This window comes from Panthera onca, chromosome B2, assembly GCF_046562875.1.
Source record: "Panthera onca isolate mPanOnc1 chromosome B2, mPanOnc1 haplotype 2, whole genome shotgun sequence".
In the NCBI taxonomy this organism is placed as follows: Eukaryota; Metazoa; Chordata; class Mammalia; order Carnivora; family Felidae; genus Panthera; species Panthera onca.
This window is the reverse complement of record NC_138343.1, coordinates 87,924,200-87,950,538: the sequence shown is the minus strand read 5'-3', so window position 1 is coordinate 87,950,538 and position 26,339 is coordinate 87,924,200. Positions and strand designations below refer to the sequence as shown.

Below are 26,339 nucleotides of genomic sequence, written 5' to 3'. Positions count from 1 at the left end.
GCTCTGATGGTTTCACCAAAAAGACTCTGGCTCTTTTCTGGCTTTTTGCTATTGTATCCCCTCCAGCATTTCTCTTTTCTATCTACTATTCTGGAGCAGAGTTGAGACTCATGTTCCTGTCTTCATTGCCTGTCAGCTTTCCTCCTCTAGCAATTTATATAAGCTGTCTCACTGCTTCTTATCCAAGTGCAGGAAATACTTGAAGAGGAAGACAGCATTAATGGCCAACTGAATCTTCAGCAGAACCTTCCTGAATATATGTTGCCTAAGTTTGCATGTGTTCCTAAGAAAAAATGTGCCAGTCAAAATATTAACCACCATCACATTGAATGCAATTAAGTTTTCATATTTTAAGAAACATCTTCCTAGTCTTCATTATATTGTATGTATAACGCAATATAACAATGCATGTAAATTACTGAGCACCGGACCTAGTATAAAGCAAAAGCTTTGTCAATTATTGTTATTATTCTTATTAGTATCAACCATCTCTTGTTGTTCGACTACATATTTAAGATAAAATCACCCTGCAACTTGATGCGTATCATCTCTTAGTTCTGGCAAGTGTCATAAGGAAATGAAAGTTGTTTTAGAAGAAGAACGATAATATTTGTAGGTTTTAGTCATGAATGGTTGTTATAATAAAGTGGGGATCAAAACTACATATATGTTTTAGGTAGTATTAGCTTCTTTAATTCTTAAGATAAACTTTTAAATTCTTTCCTCTGTATATAAAAAGACAAAGTAAGTTTTCAAAGCACCCAAACTTGTTTCTAAATTGTATATATGGACTACATGATAAAGATTTACAAAACACTGTAGAAGAAATGCAAACTATAATGTGATGGGTTTTTTATCTTAGAGTAAGGGTTTGGTTCTGGTTTTGATTTTTTTCTTAATTTATAGTGTGATTCAGAGACTTGCCAATATTTTTTTTTTCTTTTTGTAATAGTCAGCCTTCTTGGTGACAAATGGCCCTGACTAACAAAGCATTTGTCAGCATCGGCAATGGGTAAGTTAAAGTTCTCTTTTACACTAATGTAGCGCAAGAGACACCATATAATTAGGACTGCTTGTTAGCCTAATCGGTGTGCACAAATAGACTTTTCTTTATTGAAACATCTTTGGTGAGACCTTTAAATGACCCTTAAAGTTAATACACATCTAATTTATTGTGAGATTTCTCAAAAATAACTGAAGTGATTTCAAGATATTCCCAATCAAAATTCTTTCTGGATAAGAGTATCAATTATATCTGGAATTATCCATGGCCAGATGTGGCCCACTATTGTACATAGGGGCTCAGAAAGACTCAGAATTTTGGAGTCACCCTTTTCCAGGAGACTGACATCACTTAAGTATAAACAGATCATTGCCTCCTTGACCACAGGCTATTGCTACAATATGATGCTATGAGAGTTTTGAAAGGGAGTTGTGGGAAAGTACAATAAATAAATAAGCAAAATTTCCCACATCCTGCTGAGAATCTGACAAATGGAATCAATGATTTTCAAGGTCTCTGCAGGGCCTGAAAGTCTGTAATTGTGCTTCTGAATTCCTGGAATTTTGGAATTCTTGGAAGTTTTCCATGTCACAAAATGGCGTTTTAATATGCTTTTAAAAGAGGACTCGTTAATGATCGGTGATAAAAACATGGAAAAATTGTCTTTCGTATAGGTAACTTCCCCAAAGGGTAAAAAAAATTCAAAGGAAAATTTGCTCATCAATTCAAACATATACACTGCATTTGGGGCAAAAAAATTCCCCTTTAAACAAAGATGAAAATATAATTGAGATTATTTCCTCATAATACTTTTTAACTATTTTTGACCAATGGCGGTATTTGAATAGTATGCTATATTTTTCCTTCACTTGTCGCAAAATTAAATTCAAGTTTCAGTCCACTTTTTATCATATTCATTTCCCATTTGTAAGAGTTAAGAGCTGCTATATCAAGCAGTTTTCATAATGAGGATGTCCTTAAAATATGAATTATATTCATCTGTCATGGAATAAACATTTTTTAATTGGTATCTACTCATTATATCTCTTATAAGATCACTCTGTTGTGTGGATTATATCTGCCAAATTTTCTATAATTTTTGATTATTTAACAATACATAGTGTAAAGACAGTGAGAGTGGTTTTTGTGGCCAACATATTAACTGTTCATTTAATAACGACAATAACTTAAAATCTTGATTTGCTTTATAATTTACGAGTCAGTTTTATATTTGTAATATCACTTTAAAAATTTGTTACCTTAAGGAATGGATTTTTTTCTCAAATTAATAAGATTCTTATGTCAAGAAAACTGCCAATTTTCTGAGTCCAATTCAGGATTTTTTTCCAAATGCATTAAATTATTTAGAACAAGTCAATTTTAAATTAAATAGAAAACTCTGCAGAATGAATCACAGGTTCTCTCCTTCTATACATATTAAACTTTTGCCCTTTTTGAAGACTACTTCCATCATTAAAAATATGTCTTATGTGGAATCTCTTTCGGTATCAGGGCAGGAGAAGATTTTTATAAAACTTTTTACCACATTAATGATGTTTGTAAAAAGAAAGAGAAAAGAAAAATGAACCTGGTCACTACTAGCTTAAGATTCTTGTTTTCAGTTTAGCATAATGCATACAGATCAAAAAGAAAATCATAATAAATTAGCTTTAGAAGTATACTCTGCAAGAATTCTTAGTTCAAGTGTTAGTGGATTATGTCTATTCTGTAACATTTAACAACAAAAACATGGTGCAGTGTTTTGTTGATTATGCCAAAGCAAGGGTTTTGAGAAATCACTGGCTTTTTCATATCTTTAAAGCTTGCCCTATTCGTGGGAAGGGGAAAACAAGAAAGGAAACATTTGCAAAAAAAGCCACTTTGGTAATATCTGAGACAACACCATTCTTATTTCCCTGGGATTTTATTTCATTCTTGTAGGCTTAACATCTCACTGCATGAACAAAGAAAATATCATGTGAAAAGGGCTTCAGGCTAGCTACTTCCAAAAGGATTCAACCTTCCAAGTGCTATCAATATCATCCATACACCCACACAGTTAGCACTTTTGAATACATTTACTGAAAACCATTAATAAAGCAACAATCTTAGTCTGGTTCTTAACCATGTGTCACAGTGAAATAAGTTCATGTAAATCTGTGAACTGCACGACAATGATCAAATTAACAGTCATTTCAAGAAAAAATGCCCCTCAGGCTGAAAAATAATTAGTAGTCTCTCACTATCTTTTCCTCCTAATAAAAATCACGATATTATTGTTGACTGTGCTAATAAAACACCTCCCGTGACCCTGATGCAGCTTGATGTAAAATGTAAGGACTGTTCTATTGTGCAGTCTCACACATGTTTTATTAAACATTTCCATTTGGCTCTTCATCTGGGAACACAAGGGCCCATAGAAGCTGAAGAACTTTTGTCACAGTGTAATGTGACTCTCACTTGTTTATTGCTGCACTTAATAAAACACCCACTTTGAAATTCATTACCTTTGAAATTTAACTTTTAACTGCATAAACTGAATATTCAGAGTTTTGGGTATGAGCAGGAATAAGAGCAAGGGGACAGAAAAAACAAACAGGGGAAATCCATTTAGTGCATAAAGCAGCCCCAGGTTGGCACATACATTGCCATAAACATCAAGTCTGGGATTTTGATTTTTAGAAAAACATTGTATTGAGAAAGTCATAATGGTCACAGGTTGCTCAGCATATTTTCCTTTTGGTTATTTATATCCACTCCACAACTACTTCTTGAATGCTTCCGTACAAAAGAGCACTGCAGGGTTACGAAAAAGATATATAAGTCCTGTCCTCAAGGAGCTTATAAAAATATGACAAATTGGATTTTGGTGCAGAACTGGATGATGAGCTAATGTTGGTTATTGATGCTTCCAAAATACAAACTGAGGATGAAATGTCAATTATCTTTAAAAAACAAAACAAGATAGAGAAACCTGACAAAGTCAGTGAATTAGTGAATCAGAACGTTGGACAGCACCTGTATGTTGCTATCACAAATCAGGAGAAACCTGGTTTCAGAAATCAACACAATTCAACAAAGGTTTTTGAACATGGCAACGAGAGCATGATATCGTCATTTCCCTCGAGTAGTTTGGAGTCCGGTGAAAGAAAATTCATGACCATAACTAGTTATAATACAAACCAGGATATGGAAAGGTGTTCAGGTGACCATTTACTCTATAGCAGAATGTTTTTATTAGACTTTTATAAATTCTTAGAACTATACCTTTGAAGTAATGAATAATACATATGTTCCATGGAAAAAGCTGGGCATCTCAGGCACACATAATTTTAAGGTAATTTCTAATTTTTAAATACTATTAGAACACACATATAAGTTGACAACAGATACTGAGCAATTAGAAAGAGAGAACAAATATTGAGCTTACAGGAAATATTACAAGAGTATATGAGAAAAAAAGTTGCAAAAGCAAAGGAAGTTTTGTTTTGCTTAATTTCTATTATGGAAGGGGCATCTCAGCACTCCTCTAAACTCCCTTTTCTCAAAGTGTGCTCCATGGAATACTCTGTTAAAAAATGTTCTGAAGGTCCAGTAAGTTTGGAAATACTTGGTTATGCCAGGTTAAATATCTTTAAGGACTTTGATGTGATTGCATGGATCGTGAATCTCTAAGACAGAATGTTCCTTTCATAGAACATCTTAGGGACTATAATTCAGTAGAACAAATCTTGGGCATGCTGTAGATGACAACAAGAGCAAACTCGCAGGCCCCATTCCTGCAACGTGGGGTCTACAGGTCTGGATTTTTAACACACTCTCCAGGTGATTTCAGGGTAACTTCCTGGCATCATACCTTGGACTGATATTTGAGAGTTTATGATGCTAAAGCTAAAACTTTGTATTTATTTACTTTTTAAATGTTTATTTATTTATTCTTTGAGAGAGTGAGAACATGAGCAGGGGAGGGGCAGAGAGAGAGGGATGGAGAGAACCTCAAGCAGGCTCCGCACTGACAGCATGAGCCTGATGCATGGCTTGATCCCATGAACTGTGAGATTATGACCTGAGCCGAAATCAAGAGTCTGACGGTTAAATGACTGAGCCACCCAGGTGCCTCTAAAGCTTCGCATTTAGGTATTACAAGTGAAGTAAGGTTCACAAATACTAGTTTCAGTATGATGGTGGATGTTAAAACACTGTTTCAGAAAGCTTCTCGATGGGCAGAAGAAAAGAAATGCTTCCAGAAACTGTCTTCTGTTGAAAGAGGAAAAATTTTCCATTACTTGAGTTCTGCTCTCCTTTGCATCGTAACAGTGTTGACACTTGTGAGAGAATAAGGAAGGAATTCCTGAATGTAACCTAGTGTTCAAGAGATCCGGCTGGTTATGTTTAGCACAATTATCATCTCCCCTGCTCATTGTTGCTTGCAGCATAGGCTTTTAAAATCCATTCATTTATTTTTACAAAGCAAAATCACCTTCTATCTCTCTTCTTTTCCTGGGCTGTAAGTAGCCAAGTGCTCATTAAAGTGAAGCAAGAGGAAGGGAGGTATATCATTGCCTTAGATATTACAAGGTGCTTGATGTCCAAATATTAACCATGCCACCCTGCGTCACTTCTACTTTATAAGATACACAAGCTGTTTTGATAAACTGTTTCTGCTCTTTGAGCCTTGCAACTTAAGGTCCATCAGGGAGCAAGCCCACAAAGGTGATAAAGAAAAGCAGATGGAACTGTCAAAGAAGGCCAAAGGCAAGAAGCAAAAGAAAAAATGTGTATTTTCTGGAAAAGTCAAGTCCATAAATTAAATTGTTTTTATCTACTGCTCTCCCAAAAGATGTGATTTTTGTGACCAACATTGTCCACAGCATGTAAGATGGTACTGGCACTGATCTTTCTAAAAGAGCGAGCGTTAACGCCACTACCATTAGGACGATCCTATCAAAGAATTGTGGGGGAAAGAAGTGTAATTGTCTTAACAGTTAGAGTCTTCCATTCTTCTTCTCACATTCTATATTTACAAACACTGATAAAATTATAACCTCTGTTCAGGTAATTTTTGTCCTTAGGAATCAACGTAATTTAGAGTTAAGGATAAATCAGTTACAGCACAAAATCTGGTATCTCACCTCATTTCTTAAAATGATGTATTTTATTTATTTATTTATTTATATTTTTTTTAACATGAAATTTATTGTCAAATTGGTTTCCATACAACATCTTAAAATGATTTATAATGGCTTTTTAAAGACGCACATTTTTAACCTGCTCCTTTATTTATAAAAATTATTTTTGTGATGCACATTTCTAAATCAATATGCATCAGGGGACTGAACCTTTTGTTTTTAAACATTCTACAGTGTATATAGGAAACAAAAATTCTGGCTCACGGTAGCCCTGTGATGGATGGATGAATGAACAAAGCCAAGTGATACACATAAATACAATTTCTCCTTCAATTATTCAAGTTCTAGCTATGAATATGATCTTGATTTGCCACTATGATGTACATGTTTATGCTTAAATGTTTAAATTATGTTTAAATTATGCTCGGATGTAGTTTTCCTGTTGTAGTTAGTCTGTCTATATGGCAAATCATTCCCGGTCTTAGTGCCTTAAAGCAACACTTTAGTTTCATTTCTCATATTTTTGTAAATGAATTGAACACAGAAAAATCTGGGTAACTCTTCAACTGGGCTTTCTCATGGGTTTGTAAACAAATGGTGGCTGGCGCTGGTGTTATATGAAGGTCTGATTGGGCTAAACATCCAAGATGGTGGTCAGTTCATGCTGGATGTCACTTGCAAGCTCAGCTAGAGCTGTTGACCAGGGCATCCACATGTGGCTTTTCCATGTAGCTCTCTCATGTAGCCTCTTACAGGTTCTGAGAAGAAGCATCATAAGTGCAGTATACCAAGCAATGCAGGGGAAACTGCAAAGCTTCTTATGACCTACTTTGAAAATCCCAGGATCTCTCTTTGTACCATTCTATAGAAAAAGACAAGTCGCTAAGCCCAGGCAAGAAGAGGGGAACTAAATTCCATCTTTTGTTGTGAGAAGAAGTGTACACATACAGAGAGGGAAGAAATTGATGGTATTTAGCTTGAACTATCACAGCTTTTTAGGGGTTCTACTCTCTTCAAAGATGCACACATGTCTCAAAGTTAAAGTGAAAAATTTCAGTGAAAGCACTTCTGCCTTTTGATATAAAGAGGCCCAAAACCATTTCACTGTCTCTGGGTTTATCTGCACTTGAGGCAGAGGAATAGTAACAAAACTCACGAATGGAACTTCTATCATTTCAACTGAATGTAAGTATTGCCAATAATTTTATGCCCTGCCATCGAGGTGGCAAGTATGGCAAATATTTAATAAACTCTGAAACACCAAGAAAAATAGTTACCTTTGCTTTACCCAGAGTAACAGACTGCTGAACAAAGTGGATGAGGAATCAGATTTCTTATTTCATTTACATCTCCATGGAGCAAATATTAATAATCCTAGTTTGCAAATGAGGCTCAAAAGGTTAAGTGATTTTTTTTTTTGCTTTAAATTGCACAATTAATGAGTAGTAAAACTGAGATTCCAGCCTAGAGACTGCGCTTTTTTCACTATACATGCTGCTTCCACGAGAAGTGAATAAACACTGTGTAAACCTGTGGAAGAACTGGAGGTAAAAGAATGGAAGGAAGGCAAGAATTAGATGCAGTAGGAGCTGGGGATCACCGCACTGAGAAACTTTTGTTTTCTGCTTAGTTGTTCCAACAAATATTTTCTACAACCCTATACCGCAGTGATGGTCTTATAGCAATAACAGTCTGGGAAAAATTAAAAAAGAAAACAAAGGCTTAGATGTGGAGAGCGGAGGGGGAGAGAATAATGCTGTGGGGGTCATGGAAGCAGCAGCCGGGATGAGGCGCAGAGTGGCTGGAGATGGTGTGTGGGAAATACACTGACAAGGGAAGAACAATGAGATACATGGAGAGATGGGAGAGGTGACCCCTTCTCTCCCTCAGTGCTCTCACCCCTGCTGCTGAATAGCCTTTTGGGCCTGTATAGAGCTTGAGGAAGACTGTGAAAGAAAAGAGAAGAACATCCATGCTGCCGGTTGCATGCCACTCTGATTTTTTTCTCTTTCCACTGTTTGAAAACAAAACAAAACGAGACAGCATGCCCATAGCAAAATGAATTAATTTAAAATTTCAGCAACAGCAAAGAAATATAAGGCAGCAAATGAAACACACTACTTCCCAATTATACAGTATTTTGTTTCTGTTCCAGAATTATGTTTGTAGCTCAATCTTAAAAACAGAGGGAAAATAGTATGAGTCGCAGCTACTTTATTTGATTCATTCTATTTCTCTAAACAGTATATAATTATTTTAAAATAGAGTTAATTTTTTTCCTTAAGAAATCACTTTGACAAAATTACAAAAAAGAAAGGAATATAATGAAAGTGTTAAAAATCACTTATTATGCTATTATTCTTTACAACTGATTTATATATGTTAGTAGTTGAGAGTCTAATTGAGGCAAAATATTGTTTGGAAAGCTTAAAATCTCAGCAAAACCTGCCTCCTAAAAAATCAGGCCAAATAGGCACTATTCTGTTACATATTTTTGAATAGATTCATATCTTTTAGGGGTTAAGTGGTCTCAAATTATTTTTGATAACACTGATGTACATTTCAATCCATGAGAGAAAATTGCATAGTTGAAAGGATACCAAATTTAATGCCATTCTTTTTCTAATTCTTATCTACGCATTCATCTATATCCATCCCAGCTATTGTGAATAATAACCGCTTACTATTTTATGATCCATGTTTTTTGCTGCAAAGTGCACAAAAGTAATTAAGCCAAATTGAGACAATTATAGAAATACACTATTCGATAACCAAGTTGCCAAAAAAGTTTTACTGTACCCTAAGGAGGCAAAAAAAAAAAAAAAAAAAATTGCCTAGACAGCAGTAATATCATTCCACATGTTACATTTATTCCTGCACGCCAGCCAAGCTCAAATTAATTGTACTGACGAAACTTTTCTTCTTGGAGAAAATTAAAGATATGCTGTTGTCAACACTCGAGCACAACCTTGGCGACACTTAAACGCAGGGAAGGGTGTGACATCCTGGCCCGGCTGCCTTGCGCTAATTAATCACTCTGGTATTTAGGGCCATTCAAGCAGACACATTAATGGGGAATAATTAGTGTATCTTTGTTCCAGCTCAGCTTTGCACACCAGACACTCTTGGGGAGAGAGGGGAGTTTGCAGAGCGTGAGCCATTAGCACGTGCATAGTTTCACTTCTGTTCAGCAAGTTCTTCTGAGATTGAGAGAGAGGCCAAATTAGCAGACGTGTGACTGGGGTTAGGACACCCTTCTGGAAAGAAAGACCTCTGTTTGGGTCTCAGCTTTCAGAAGCAAGTTGTTAATCCAGATACTGAATTTCATGAAATACAATTAAACCTCAGGGAAAAAAAAATAATAATTTCAGGAACCAAAACCATGTCTTTTCCAAAGTATAGTGAATATACCTATTTTTCTTTATATTACTTATGTGTATTTATAGATCCCATAGATAAACTCAACCGGCAGAAATTTCACATTTTTCCTTATTACTGTTGCTTTTGTGCATTTTTATTTAAAATGGATTTTTATCAACAAATAGTATTTATAAATTTTGTAATTAAATAGTGTAGACCATTTAACCTCTCTGCAGTTAGTAAGAACTCTCTGCAGATACTCCCTATGGCCATAAAACTTAATTTGTTTCTTCTGATAGGAATCAGAGTAGAAAATTCAGACAAAGTCTCCATATACAGTGTGACCACCACAGTACTGATTAAATTTTGTCTCATTTTATACTGCTGACTAGCTTCACTGTGTACTTTGACTCAGTTAAGGCACCATTTCTTACCGCATATACTGAAAAACTAAAAATTAAATGTTGACATTTACTAGATTGAGAAACTTTCATGATTTTGTCTCACTACAAATAAATCAGAGAGAAAACCAACTGATTCATCAGAGCTCAGATTCTCCTGGATTAAACACCAGCTTTACTTTAATACATAGCTTTCTTCCCTCGCCAGACAAAAACATCCGATTTTTCCACAAATAATACTTTGAACACCAGATTTTACTCTGATGCTAAACTATTTCTGAGCTTTTTACGAGTAACAGTTTGCTATATAAAGAACTAATCTAAACACACTGCAAATAATTGTGTGAATATATGTATATACATTCACATAATCACACTTATTTTAATACCATATGTGTGACTGATCCTTAAATACTTTTTTTCATTTTTCTGCAATTTTTGTAAGGGAGGACTTTGATTATCTAAGTATGTTTGCTGTGTTCGATGACTACTTTCTACATTTCATTATACCTAGCGCTCTCCATCTTTGTCCCTTAACAGTCAAGGCAGGAGTGATTGCTGTAGCAGCACAGAGAACATTCCTGCAAATTCCACACCCACTGTAGGAAGGTGCAGACCCCTGATCCCCTCATTTTCAGAGGGCAAGGGAACCACGTGGAAGGGCAGGCCTGAGAGGGTGAGGAGCTGATGCAAAGGGAGACCACACAATGAGAAGACAGACCACACTCCGGACCCGGCTATCAATCCTTTAGTAAGGAAATTCCACCACTGAAATACAAAAATGAAATGAGCGTGGGGCATCTGTGAGTGGGTTTAGTCCTATTAGCAGCACATCATATAATGTAGTATAAAGGAGGAATTTCCTCAGCTGGGATATATCATAATTTGGGATACTGTTTTACCACATCCACCTTCTAGGCTTTATAAATCCAGGATATTGTTAGGCATAATGCTCTTGAATTTGTGCTGGTGGAGAGGGAGGGGGGGGGGAAAAGCCAATCACAAAACCACACATTCTTGCAATTTCTTAGAGGCGAGAAATGAATCTCTCTTCAGTCTCCTCCGAGATACTAAATTACTGCCTACGATAAGCCCAGATGCCATTAGAAAGGCTTCCATCCTGGGAGTGGGTCCTCCTAGATCTTTGAAGGTGCCTAATCCTCATTAAAGGCAAACCCTGGGCGTAGGAGGGGCTGCGCCTGCATCAAGGCACCTGGTGATGACTAAAAGCGCTGGCCCCATGCGCGGCTGCCGCTGAGCAGCAGAATGTAATTTAGTCGCACCAGCGGGAGCAGGGGTCAATGATTTTATATTAATGGGGATCACGACAGTTCTAAGCTGTGGCGTGCTTTGAAATAAGTGTTGTACAAGGCGGCAAAGAGAGCTCGGCTGAGGAAATGAGCTGTGTCACTGTCTCCTCATGCCTTGCAGCAAACACTGGGATGTTTTTAGTTGCTACAGACTCTGTACCATCATAATATTTTATAAACAACAATTACCTATTTCACTTTGAAAAACTCAAGCTCTGAAAGTAAGGCTGCTAAAGATGAGAAAATTCCTTTCGAATCCAAATAGGGTCCACGTGTGTGGCCAGGGAATGAGCCATGGATGGGGTGCTCAGAGCTCAGAACTAACTTATATGAATAAGTTTACGTGTACTACGGGTAGTTGTTGTGCTATTATTAAAGGCCGATGTTTCGTTACCATACCTTGACAGGCTATCAAAGTGTCCACCCCTAAAACAAAAGAAATGGAGAAGGAGTTAGAGACGATGGTTTTAAACTGTGGTCAGTACTGGATCTTTGTCTGCAGCTGAAAATACTATTATCAGAACTTATCCAAAATTTCTCTAAAATATAAAATTATTCTCAAACATCTTTTCAGGAATACCAGGTTTAAACTTCACATTAAATTTTCAGCAGATCACTATTAATCTTTTTCCAATTAATAACTGGCTCTGAGGGCAAGGAATTATTTCTGTCAGCATCTCTGAGAGCACGGAAAAGAAGCAAAATAAGAGTTTTTCTAGACCTCAGGGATGGTCTAGGCGTGCATTGTATATAGAAAATAATACAGGTATAACGAGGAAGGAAGTTTAGATTTTGCACATTTTCAAAATTTCTTTTGAAGTAAACAGGTCAGAAATACCTGAGACAAGAGGGGTAAACATATCAGCTCTTCCATATGAGATTGATTAGGGGGAACTCTTTCATTAAGTGGATACCAGCTACCCAAGAGTTATAAAAACATTCAGCTGTGAAAAAGTTGGATATGATGATCAAAAAAAATAGTCTATTCTTATAAATTTCCACTCAGTAAAACAATTAATTTTCAGTATTTCTCTCATGCACAAGAAGAGTCCTGGCTGGTTTTTGGGGTAAGTGAACCACTACTGGAAAACAAAGTGGTACCATAGGACATTGAATTACACATCATCTGAAAAACACTTTCTATAAAACACAATCCAGGTTCAGCTAGCTTATTACAGATATACTTTCCAAACATGATCTGTGAAACAATAGTGCCATGACAGATGTTTTGTGCAAAAGCTCTCATACATTCAGATAAATATATAAAGATTCTACAGTCAGATATGTTTAAGAAACACCGCATTGTATAAGAGTTTTTTTTTTTTTTTCATATTTCTGGAGAACATCAGCATATTAAAGGCTCTGAGAAGTCCCGAAATAAAGATTCTCTTTAGTTTCCTTCAGATCTTTATCTATCCAACTAATTTTATTATTACATCCCTCCACCCCCCTGCCCTGAACCTATTAACATCCCCTTCTCTGAAACATACTTTGGGACATGCTGTATTAGAGTTCACTGAGCTCGTGAATATGAATTTTTATTAAGTGGGGCTAGTAGATGTTATCTCAGCCCCAAGTTTATTCCCTTGAACATAGGAACTGGTTAATGTAAGATCTGGGTTGTTAATTATCAGTTAATTAAAATCTCAGACTTTCAGAAAGTGCAATAATCTACATGGTATTTATAAATTAATATGCAAAATAATCGGAGGGATATTCTTATTCCCAGGAACAAGAGGGCAGAAAACACTAGGATGTTTCTCTCTATAAATGTGAAGAATGAGAGTAACCAAAGATTGGGTTTTGATGTGGAGACCTAATTCATCATACTTCAAAATAATTTGGAATATGGAATGATTTGGATATTCCAAGACTGGAGGAGACACATACAGTTTTGTTGGGATAATCCAACCCAGAACTGGGCTAGGTGAATGGGGCACTCATGCATAAAATATAGGGGACAACACAAAACTCAGTAACCAAGATAGATAATATTTTAATCAATATTTAAAAATAAAATTTATACAAATAAATCAAAAATAAAATATCAGCATTTTAAACAAAGATAGGATTAGTGTTACAGACGGCTCAATACAGCACTGGGAATAAGAAAATACCAGGAGACAAATGGCAGGAAGAAAGAGACACTTAATTGGGAGTCCAAATTAGTTCTGATACTTTCTGCTAGTAAATAGCCATATACTTTAGAATAACATATTAATATACCATGTCTCTGTTTATTCATCTAAGGAGAGAACAGAATTTCTTAAACTGTTCTGAGAACAATTTGTTCAATGAGATGTTAATAGGTGTTCAGCAAAAAACAAAGATGGGTAGTAATTTTGATATCAACCATGTTTGAGAAAAGCTGTATTGAATTTGGTCAGATTTCTTTGCTACAGGACTTCCCAGAATTTTTAACATTCTAATATATTTTGTGACGGTCTTATTAGAAAATAGAGTACACAACAAATAGAACATTTATTATCATCTTGCACAGATTATGCAAAATGTCAAAACAAATGATCAAAGTTCCATGGCGCCTGGGTGGCTCAGTTGGTTAAGCGTCCAACTTTGGCTCAGGTCATGATTTCGGGGTCTGTGAGTTCGAGCCCCATGTTAGGCTCTGTGCTGACAGCTCAGAACCTGGAGCCTGTTTCAGATTCTGTCTCCCCCTCTCTCTGCCCCTCCCCTGCTCACACTATGTCTCTCTCTCTCAAAAATAAACATTAAAAAAAAAATTAGAAAAAATGATCTAAGTTCCCTCCTCCCTGTAAAACTTTAAAATTCTAGGGATTTTTTTTAAAGGTTATGTGTATACAGGAAATAGGAATTTAATTCAAATTAAAACTGTATTGAAAAAATACTTTTAACTGTGTTTACAGAAATCTATGTTTCTACAAACATTTATAGCATAACAAAGTGACTTCATATTCAAGTTCCCTAAAACAGAGGACCTACATGTCTTCAGCAGCCAAAAATAAATGTTATGGTAGATTAGAACTGAAGTCCTAGTACTGGAACCTTACAAAAGACATGTGAAGAATGGAAAGTGAACATTGTAGAAAAAATGACCACCATAAGTAGATGAGAGTAGGTGGGAAATGTTATTTTATGGGAACACATATTTTTTTATTAATTTTTTTTATGTTTTTACTTTATTTTTGAGAGAGAGACAGAGTGCAAGTGGAGGAGGGGCACAGAGAGAGGGAGACAGGATCTGAGGCAGGCTCCAGGCTCCGAGCTGTCTGCACAGAGACTGACGTGGGACTTGAACTCACGGACTTCAAGATCATGACCTGAGCCGAAGTCAGACACCCAACTGACTGAGCCACCCAGGCACCCCATGGGAACACATATTTTTAAAGATGCTTCAGTATATGAAATTTAAGAATCAGTGTTAAAAAGGACTGTCAGTCATAAAGCCCCACATACATATGCACAAATAAACAGACACAAACATGTAAATTATATGTATTTGAACAAATGGGCATTAAAACTTGAAAGGGGTATTTTTTCACAATTGAATAAATTTATTCTCTAAAAATAATACGTTTATTTATTTATTTATTTATTTATTTATTTGTTTATTTATTTATAAACTTTTCAAGTACAAACCTCGAACATGTGAAAGACATTCTAAGGACAAATATAACAGGATTGCTAAACCCAAGCTGACTAAAAGTGTACTCACAATATAATCCGGCATAAAAATAAATAAAATTCTCTATTATCACAATAGCAACAATAATGTACACATAATAGATTGTGGATGAATCAGCTATTCTAATTCTAGTTCCGAAAGAAAACAATGATTCATTTAAAAGTCGATGTCTTGTCTGGTGTCACATTGGGATACTGCTGATTCCAGCATTAAAATATAAAGCATCCACTGAAAAGGGTATTTTTTAAAACATATAAAAATCCCTATACTCAGAGGTGATAAAATAATATCACTCAAGAAATTATCAATGGCTTCCAAAATGCTTTTGAAAAAAATGATGAAAAACAGAACTCTGGATTTAACAATACATTTAGCCAGGTTTTTTTTTTTTTTTTGAGAAGCTTGTTATCAAGTAGACTACTAAATATTGTACAAAGTGCCTCTTCAATCCTGTGTCCAAAACAAATTACTGAATTGGAATTTTCATGAATCTAATAGATATTATTTACCTTTAAACTTTGTGAGAAATGCAGGTGTTTTCTTCTATAACTACATGCCAATATTGTCAACCTATGACTGATATATAACATCTAATGTTTTCAGCTCATTCTCTTAAACCCCATTTTTAACAACCCTCGATTCCAGAGGACCTGGAAGTCAATAATCTATTGACTCGACTAGATTTTTATGGTCTTCATCCTTGTGTCCCCACTCACCTGTTTACACAGCTTACCTTCCTTAGTTCTATTTACTCCCCCACATACACTTCAAATTCCCTCACTCCTTTTCAATTCATTGTAACAAATAGCAATACAACCAAACTGGTTAAATCCAACTCCGTCTCTTCTGGCACGTACATTTGTACTGAGTATGGCTGGAGAAACACACACACAGAATGCTTCCTGAACTCACATTACATTTATAATCACAAACCTCAACTGTGTTCTGGGTGCTCAATGGTACTATAGTTCCATTCACTCTCTCCATCACCTACATTGATGATTTACTCAGATCGCCTCCTCCTACAATTCTCCAGTATTTCCTCCCTCATGTTCGCTCTCAGCAACCACCCTGCTTTCTATTTCACTGAGAAAACAGAAACTTATGCAAGAGAATTTCCACAAGCTTATTGAATTTTCTTAATTCTGGCAATCTGCTTTTGACTATATATTCTGCCTTTTCTGCTATTACTGTGGAGAGTCTTGATTTGATCCATTGTTACCTCTTTGCCGTTATCACCTGTCCCTTCCTTTCCACTGCCCCCAACCCAGCTCATTATGTTATAACCACATTGGCCTTTCTGTTGCTCCTCCAAAAAACGTAGCATGTTCCCAACTCATGCCTTTGAACTGCTCTTTCATTTGCCTCTAATAGTTTTAGCTTGAATAGTCACATGACTTGTTTTCTTCTTTCCTTCAGGTCTTTAGTCACCTGTCACCTACTCAATGAGCAATTCCCTGAATATCTTGTCTAAAATTGTACATACGCAGGGGAGCCTGGGTGGCTCAGTCAGTTAGGCGTCTGACTTTGGCTCAGGTCAAGATCTCACCGCTCATGAGTTCGAGCCCCACGCCGTCTCTGTGCTAAGCTCTCAGAGCCCAGAGCCTGCTTCAGATTCTGTGTCTCCTTCTCTCTCTGCCCCTCCCCTGCTTGTGCTCTCTCTCTCAAAAGTAAATAAACATTATAAAAAAATTTAAAAAAATAAAATTGTACATACACACACACACACACAGACATACTCCCTCTATCACTACTCTGGTTTTTCTCCGCTGCTTGTATCATTATCTCACATACTACATACCTAAATATTATTTTCTTTGAAATACAATTTACATATTATTTTGTTTATTATATATTTCACTTATTTAGAGTGTAAGCTCCACAAGGGCAGGTGTTTCTTCTTTGGCTCTATTCACTGCTGTGTCCCTCACACCTATAATAGGGCTGGAACATAATAGGTGCCTTGAAACATACTTATTGACTGACGATTTCATTTGAGTTTAAAGCAGTCATCTAATTATAGTAATTAAATAATTCACTCAATATACAATATCCTACAAAGCAGGGTTAGAAACAATATAAGAGATCCTCAATTATTTTACTTTTGTATTGCCTCTCAAGTTTTAGGAAAATATGATCTTTTGCAATACAAAATTTCTATTTTTACATTATCAAACATGCCTATTTATTCTTTTCTGGCACCGGATTTCCATTTTTGTTTAAGAAGGCTTCTCATAGAAACCCAGGTTGAATATGTAATCTAAACTATATGTGGAGATTCTTTTTCAAACCATTTGGAATTTATTTTGTACATGCTATATTATAGCAGTCCAATTTATTGATTACTTATCCTATCTATATAGACTCCTATTTATTTAACCTCCCATATACAGCTTAAATCATTTTATCTAATTCCCATAATAGTTCTGTTTGGATTCCAAATGCAATTTCATTAAACTTAATAATCAATATTTAAAGAATTGACATTTTTACCATATTAACTCAAGGCTAATAAAAGAGTTGATTCATAATTCTCTAGTTTATGCTCCTCTTATCAGGTTTTGGGTAGATTTCTGTTGCTGCTTATATTTTGTAACAATTTCAATCACAATGGAATTGTATTCCTGGGTATGGATAAAATTCAGACATAAAACAATCTTTTTCTAGTGACTCTTCACCCCAATTTTATAAATTATTAAATATTTCACATATATAAAAGAATGCACAACCAAGCTAAAAAAAATGAACCTTTTTTTTCCAAAAACATTTGAAACTCCCTGTATTCCTTTACATGCATAACTAACCCTTGTCTTCCAACTCAAAGGTATCCACTTTCCCAAATTTTGGATTTATTAATTTTATGGCTCTTCTCATAGCTTTATGATGTTTCTACTTATGGGTTAGATACATTGCTTAATTTGAAATGGATTCAAACATTGCTTAACAGGAATAATACCACATGTATTTTTCTGCAACACAGTATTTTTCAGTGTTTGTCACTCATATTGTTCTGTATATCCGCAATTCTTCAAGTTTTCACTGAAGTATACTATTGCACTACATTACAATTTCCTTAGGCATTTTATAATCATTCTCTGTGGATAGATATTTAGCATATTTCTAAATTTTTGTCATAAATTATAATGATGATTTTGCTTTTACAAATAATTATTTGATGAATATTATTTTATATGTGCCCTGGTTGACAAATGTATATATCCATGTAACTTCAAAGTCAATCAAATTATAGAACATTACAATTTCCTCAGAAAGTTCTCTCATTATTCTTTTCAGTGACAGCCATTGCTCCGATTTCTATTACCATAAATTAATCATGTATGTTCCTGAACTTCATATAAATTAAATCATACAGGCATGCCTGGGTGGCTCAGTTGGCTAAGCATCCAACTCTTGATCTTGGCTCAGGTCATGGTCTTGCAGTTTGTGGGTTCGAGCCCCATATCCAGCTCTGTGCTAGAATGCAGAGCCTGCTTGGAATTCTCTCTCCTCCTCTTTCTCTGCCACTTCCCTGCTCATGCTCTCTCTCTCTCTCTCTCAAAATAAATAAACATTAAAAAAAAAAGAAACATATGGTGATGTAACATTTAAAAAGAAATCATACAAAAAGTATTCTCTTTTATGTCTGGCATTTGTATGTAGCTTCATCTTAGCTAATAATAATAACAATTACAACAATAATAACAATAAAATAATAATAATTTTAAAAGATTTTTGGAAGTTTCAGTAATTTGTTGCTTTTATAGTGCTGAGTAGTAATCCACTCTGTGATTATATCAGAATTTGTTTACAAATTCACATATTATGAGCCATTTGCTGATTTCAGGTTTTAGATATCATGAATAAAGCTGCTACGTATACCCTTGAACAATTATTTTATGACTATGTTTTTAATTCACTTGGGTAAATATATAGGATTGGAATTGTCAGATAACCTTCCTAGGTAGTTCTACCATTTTACAACTCCTGCCCCCAACAATTTAAGAAAGTACCTATTGCTCTGAAACTTTGCTAACAATTGGCATTATTAATCTTAATTTTTTGATGTTCTAATGACTGTGAAGGAATGTCCCATTGGGCTTTAATTTGCATTTCCCTGATGGAAAACAATTTTTGATAAAATTTTCATATTCTTAGTAGCTTGTACATCCTATTTTGTGAAAGGTTTGCTCAATATTTTTAAAACTTATTTTAAAGGGTAAAAGCCTTTCATTTTAAAGGATTATGGTTTTCTTTAATTTTTAAGTGCATTTTACATATTTGAGATTCATATCTATATTTAACCCAAGTCTATGTGTTGGTTTCTATTTTGTTTAGAGTATATTTTAAAGAACAGATTTTTTTTGTTTATTTTGAAGTGCAAATATTTTGCACAGTATGCAGTCCATGATGTCATCAGAAATGAAAGTATCTGTCATATTTTTCAAAGGTAAATCTTTATTTACCTTTCTAAATTATTCAGTAGTCATGCCTATTTTTCGGAAATTTTGTATTTTCAGGGACACTAGTTATCCTTTCTGTCATATATTTTCATGAAGCTATACCCGGTGTTATCTCATAATTTTATACCTATGATACATAAAAGTATATGCATGTTATATATATGTATATATTATGTTATATGAAATAAATATGTAGTTATCTCTTTTACATTTTTTAATCTTTTTTTCTTTTACTCACTTTTATTTTTAATAAATCCTATGAGATATTTCCCATTACAGCTCTTCCTTGACTTACAGTGGGATTGCATTTTGATAAACCCCATCATAAATTGAAAATGCATTTAATGACACCTAATGTACAGACCATCATAGCTTACTAGCCTACATTAAACATGCTCAGAACACTTACATCAGCTTACACTTGGGCAAAATCATCTAACACAAAACCTATTTTATAATAAAGTGTTAAATATCTTATTGAATTTATGGAATACTGTACTGAAAGTGAAAAACAGAATGACTGTATGGGACAGAATTACTTTAAGTGTATCAGTTATTTACCTTCATGATCATGCGGCTGCCTGGGGGAGCTATGGCTTACTGCTGCTGTCCAGCATCACATATCGTTCACCCTGGAAATTATCCAAATTCAAATTTTGAAGTATGGTTTCAACTAAATGCCTGTTGCTTTCTCATGGTAAAGTTGAAAAATCCAAAGTTAAATCACTGTAAGTCAAAACTCATCTGTATATTGCAGATGTTAAGTAGTCTTGATTTTAAATTTTACTATTTTCTGTATTCTACTTTCTTAATTTCTATTTTTAACTTTAGGATGGTCTCTTTCTACTTTATTTTGCAGTTTTTTTTTAATTTGTAAAATAATTTATAATCTTTTTCTTTTTTATTTATCAAGATGTTAATGCATTTTCCTTTGGTAGGACTTTTGCTATGTCTTTACAATTTTGTCATAAAGTGATTTTTTTTTGTATTTTCCACAAAATGAATTGCATTTTTTATATTTTTATTATGCTTTATTTATTTGGTAATAATAAATAATGAAACCTGCAAAAAACTTTTTTGTTTTAAAGTTTTCAATGTTTTCTTCTGCCAAGTATGGTCAGATTTTTGCAAATTTTTCAGAGCACCCAAAATAAGTATCTTCCCTTTTCAAGAGACATAAACTCCAATATATAGAGAATATGCAATTTATTTTGTATGACTATTTTTTTTCCTATCTCTCTCCAAACCTATTGAGGATAATAGAAATATCCGTTTAAAAACAAATTCAGCTATTTTGTGCCTTGTCAAATACAAGATCATGGCATATCACCTTTCTAACTGGAGTGTGTTATCAGAGCTTGGTATCTTTCTCATTTTCAGGCTTTTAACACTGATTGCAATATGTCTGATATGACCACTGACATTTTACCTTCTTTACTTTTGTCTAGTGTTTCTTTCCCCATCCCTCTTTTTTTTTTTTTTGTCTTCTAATGAGAAAATTCAGTCTGTTTCTGCTTAGTGTTGTTTTATAAATTTGACTTTGTTGTTTGATCTTAATTATATATTTCTTAGGTACTAAATTTTATTTTGTTTTCATTTGATCCGTTTTCTTCCCTACTTGTAAATTTGAAAGTAATACTACAAGTTATCATGTTATTGATATTATTCTCCTTATTTACATAATCAGGCATATATTTCTCTATCATGATTAGAAAAGAATATGCTAGATATTTTCCCCACTCAGATGAACTCTTATGTACATCAAAATGCTTTACTTTCTTTTATCCAAGACTTAGCCCCCACTGCAATAAGATTAGCTCAGAGGAATAAAATCCATTCCTTTCACTCTTCTCTCTTTTTCTGCAGAAAGAAGAGACATTTGGAAAAATTTTACTTCCTTACTTCCTTCCCCAGCTTATTCTCATCTTCAACCATAAATTCTATGTTTTGTTGAGATGGTTACATATTTCAAATTTGATATTGTTATTAAAGTTTCCTTTACAGAATATCTGTCCTTTCTCAAGGATTTTAATATAGTGTTTATATTATACACTCCCATTATATGCATTATATAAAGCAAATGGTAAATTTGGATGAAACAGTATAAGTTTTACTGATCCCAGTATCTCTCCTCTTCTTTCTCATCCCCTTGTTGAGGTTTCTCTACTGTTCATTTCATTTAGAGCTTTGAGTTATTCCCACAGAAGCGGTACATGGGTATATTAGTGATATTCTTGTATATCTTGCATATATTCAAGTATCTTTCTCCCACCCTCACAATTATATAACAATTAATATAATAATTAATTATATAATAATTCTACATAACAGAATTCTTTGGTGGGCATATAATTTCACCAGAAATATGCATTTTTCCAAAGTCAGTATTGAAAAACTGAGCACTTTGGAATCAAAAGTCTAAGCTTTTAACATGGCACTATTTTCCTCTTTATATCTCTCTCCTAATACCTTTAATAATCAGTTATAAAATTATGTAAAATAGAATTGCAATGTCAACAAAATAATAAAACACTAATAAATGATTTAAACCAAAACATGAAATCACCTAAAAAATAATTTAGTTTTATTACTAAACTTTCAGCTTTATATTAGTATATTACATATAGTAATACAAAATATACTATACTGTACAATGTATACTATATAGTAGTATAAATAAAATATCACATTATCATATATTATAAAATATATACTTCATTATTATAGTTTTTATTTTTGTGTTACTGTAATTTTCACAATATTATTTGAATAGAGACATAAATTTCTCTTAGATATAAAATTTTAAGAAGTATCTATTCTTTGTGCTAAACAAAATCTGAAGGAGAAATTTCCTGAAACTGATATACTATTTAATAGCACAATGGCAAAATGATCCTAAAGTTCACCTGCGAAATTTACTTGTGAGAATAGATGTATTAATCAGCACTCATACTTCGTATCATAATCCAAAATTATTCCATAAGAATAAAGGTGTTTGGTGATAAAATAAGAACTAGAGGAAATTCTATCAGTTTACTTTTCAATTCTCTAGATGGGATCGACTCCAAACATAAATGAAGAAATCATAATAGAAAACTCCAAGGATTTGAGTTTGGTCAAAATTAAGTATGTCAAATATATATATAAAATGAAAAGGCAAATGATACTTGGGAAATTTATTATAAATATAAAAATACATCTATAATATTAATATATAATAAATTCTTGTCAATAAATAAGAAAAAACCTAACAGCTCAGTAAGCTATTATGATATGAGAAGGATACAAACGCTTAACAAGCATATGAAAAATATTCAACCACATTTGCAGTCAGATTAATGCAAATTAAAACAAAATACTCTCTTCATTCATTATCAACAAAAATTTTTCTAATCACTTTTTTTTTTCAGTATTACTCACAGTAGGGTAAGGGGAAACCAAGAATTAGGCATAGTCTCAAGGTACTACTACACATTTCTATTGAGATAATTCTGCTGGATATAATTATGTTTTCTGTTCACAGTTAGATTTTTGGGAATTTATTTTGGGGATGTATGTGGTGAAGAAAAAACATAAATATATGAATGAGAATATTGATTTTAGCATTAGATAAAGCAACAAAACACTGTAAATAACCTCAAACCCCGAATGTGGGAAGGATTAAATGTATTTTGGTACAGACATTTGTTGAAATATCATAGAGACATTTAAAATATTTTAGATTTTTAATATGACGGGAAATTAATAAAAACTAAAGCTAACTTTAAAAAATGAGAATATATGCTCAGTATTTAGATTTGCACTTTAATAAAAACAGTATATACAGAGAAAAAAGACAATATACTAAATGTTAGCAATGCTTCATACTCAAGGATGTTATTAAAGAGGTTTTCATTTTTCTTTTTAGACATTTTTCCATATTAGAATTTTGCTACAAAAAGCCATTCTTTTATATCAGAAAAATATTTAACATAAAAATTATCAATACAAAGTGATTAGTGGCAAATCATGGAAATAGATCAGCATCTAGAACACAGTAGCTGTTCAAAAAATATTCATTGAATGGATTAGCACTCAATATCAATTCTCTTAAATTTGTTGCCTTTTCTTTCTCAACCTTTTGTTTCCTTATACTTTTTTCTATACCCTCATCTTAGATTAACTTTTCCTCAATCACTCTAACTGCTTTTGTAATATTGCTCATTGTTTGTCATCATTTTTGTAAATGATTTAACCAACAACAGTAATAAATGGATGAATTTTGTATTTTGTGCTGATATTATCAAAGATGAAAATCACGGCCCATTTTTGTGTACATAATTCAATGTTCAGGAAAAAAAAAAAAAAAAACAGAAAGTGCCAAAGGGAAAACTGAGGCCAAGGGCCAAGTATAGTCAGAGAATGCATAGGCACTTTGGAAGTTTGACTCTCTAAGGAAGATGAGATGAACCACTGAAGTAAAATATCCTGGTATCTGAATTCCTAATCTTGATAGAATAAAGTGATGAAAGAAATAGCAATGAAGAGTGATACCACAGGTTGAATGTTTCTGTCTCCCTAAATTTATATGTTGAAACTGGTCTCCAATATGATGATATATGATGCAGACTAAGACCAGTAAGTTTAATTTTTTAATATGATCAATTAGAAGTATTTTGCTTTGAGCTTGACTTTGATCGAAAGTTAAACTACCAGATTCAAATGGATTATAGAAAGGCATGTAGTTTTGGTCTTTCCCGTTTTTTATTTAAGAATGGCAGAATACCAGGGCTGCCTGGGTGGCTCAGTTGGTTAAGTGTCTCGACTCTTGATCTCACCTCAGGTCATGATCTCGTGGTTCACGAGTTCGAACGAATTCTGCATCAGGCTCTGTGCTAACAGTGAGGACCCTGCTTGGGATTCTCTCTCTCCCTTTCTCTGCCCCTCCCCTGCTCATGCTCTTTCTCTTTCTCAAAATAAATAAATAAAACTTAAAAAATTAAACAAAAATTTAAAAAATGAATGGCAGTATACCAGACTTTTCTGGCTTTGGGTACAATAGATTAGATTAAATATATCCATAAAAGCAAGTCCCCCACCTTGCCAAAATACAAGGCAGTTTGGGAAAAATAATCCTTAGAGATGTTTAGAAATTTTCTTAAGTGTCTTCAATAAAATCATAGCTAAAACATGAACATTGAAGTTTACTGCAGACAAAAAATATTTATCAAATGTTTTCGGCCCCACTTACCAAACACAGATAATTGATTTCAGTGCAGATGTGGTTTTTGGCAGTGCCTAAGCTGCAAATTCTTAATTATGTAGGAAAGTTGAGCCTGAAAAGTAAAACAAAGAAACATGTGCAAACTAAATGTCAAATGTAAAAGTAAACTTGAAAACAATTGGTATTTCTCATTTTATCAAAAAAGAAGCTTACAAACTGATCCATATACTATTTCCTTGTAAATATAAACCCCCCACAATCATTGCCTTTGGTTTTTCCCTTAGCTGTTCAAGTCTGAATTTGACAGATGTTGATTAAATGTGTCTATTCCACTTACAAAAAACAGATTCTTTTAATTGCTGGAATATACCAACAGATATTCATAACATTATCATTCCATCACAGTACATAATGATATTTCTTTTAACTATCATTTTCATGTTGATATACTCTTTAATTTTTTCCCCATTTATACTGGTATTACTTAGGCAATGTAATATGCTATAGTGGTTTTAAACTCAATACTTATTAAATTAATTCCCAGTTGTCTTCATAAATACTCTAGAGTATTAGAAGGCTGCATACTACCTAAGCTATAAAATAATAATAGGAGTATCTAGTGAAATACCTTTTATATTTTGCAAAATTATTTAAGACACTTAATGCCACCTGATGGCATCTTTATAGAAGATTGCTACTTTTAAAAGAATCTAAAAATACAGTAAAAGGCAGGAATATTTTAATTTTGTGTGGCATGCATCAAGTAGAAATATGACTTACAGCTATATTTCAAAGAAGATTTCAAAATATGCCCAATTTTCATCCCTTAATAATACTCCTGAAATAAAAATCTCAAAATATTGTATAAAACCTTACCCTTTATTTAAAGAGGGAAATGTGCTGGTGTATGTGTGTATACGTATAAGCAACCTAGAGTGTGAAAGATTGTGAGAGAGAAAAAGAAAAATAGAGCAATGGAAATCTGAAGAAAATAAAAAGAGAGAAAGAAAAGAGAAGTCAAATGAAAAAAAACATTATATCCACTTGTATGTAGGAAAATTAAAGTCAAAGCAGATTAAACAAACAAACAAAAAATCATTGCCTAATTCATCCGTACCTTTTATTTTATTTTATTTATGCTTCTTGACAGAAGTCAGAATTTATCACTAAATGACCCAGACACTGGCCTAATATAACTTTTCATCCTGTCTTGAAAATTCAACAATCCACAGGTATCTTTAGACTTGAATCCTTTTAGGGCCCAGAAACAACAGGCATTCCTTATGTTGTTGAAAAAGAAAAGATTCACAATGAGTCAAAAAGGAAATGAATGTAGAAAAGAGGGCAAAGAATGTCACACGTACAGCTTGCCACCGTTGTTGGGCCTATTTTCCTTCCATTGGGTCAGTGACCTCAGTGCTCACTACTGTCAAGTAAAATGGTCTGAGCAACACCTGTTTTCGCCAAACCCTTGACCCTTACTCAGCTGGCGGCATTGACAGGACCTCATGAAGTGCATAGTAATGGAATCAAGGAAATGGGCAGCTGCCAAGGGAATTGAGCCATACTTTTTGACTAGCCACTTTAACAGTATCTCTCAACTCATTTATAATGGAGAGAAATGAATTTTAAAATTGAAGATAGTATTGCTTAGCCTAAAAAGCTTTAGATTGAGTTTCAAGATATCACAGCTTTATTTACTGTCACATGTCAGCAAATAACCTTGTAAAATATTTGAGCTTTTCTGCAAAAGCAGTCAGATTTTTTTTTTTCCCAAGATTTATTGTGGTAAATATTGCTTCTACTATG

General features: G+C 33.8%; 1 long non-coding RNA gene across 4 annotated transcripts in view; it reads right to left on the bottom strand.

Moving 5' to 3' along the window:
- Positions 1 to 26,339, bottom strand: part of LOC132667410 (uncharacterized) — a 965,632-nt gene that overhangs the window by 124,362 nt on the left and 814,931 nt on the right. For all 4 annotated transcript variants that reach the window (XR_013555696.2, XR_013555695.2, XR_013555697.2 and 1 more), the window contains 2 exons: positions 24,558 to 24,642; positions 11,603 to 11,629 (listed from right to left, as the gene is read on the bottom strand). This is a non-coding gene — a long non-coding RNA (uncharacterized LOC132667410). The remainder of the gene's footprint in view (positions 1 to 11,602; positions 11,630 to 24,557; positions 24,643 to 26,339) is intronic.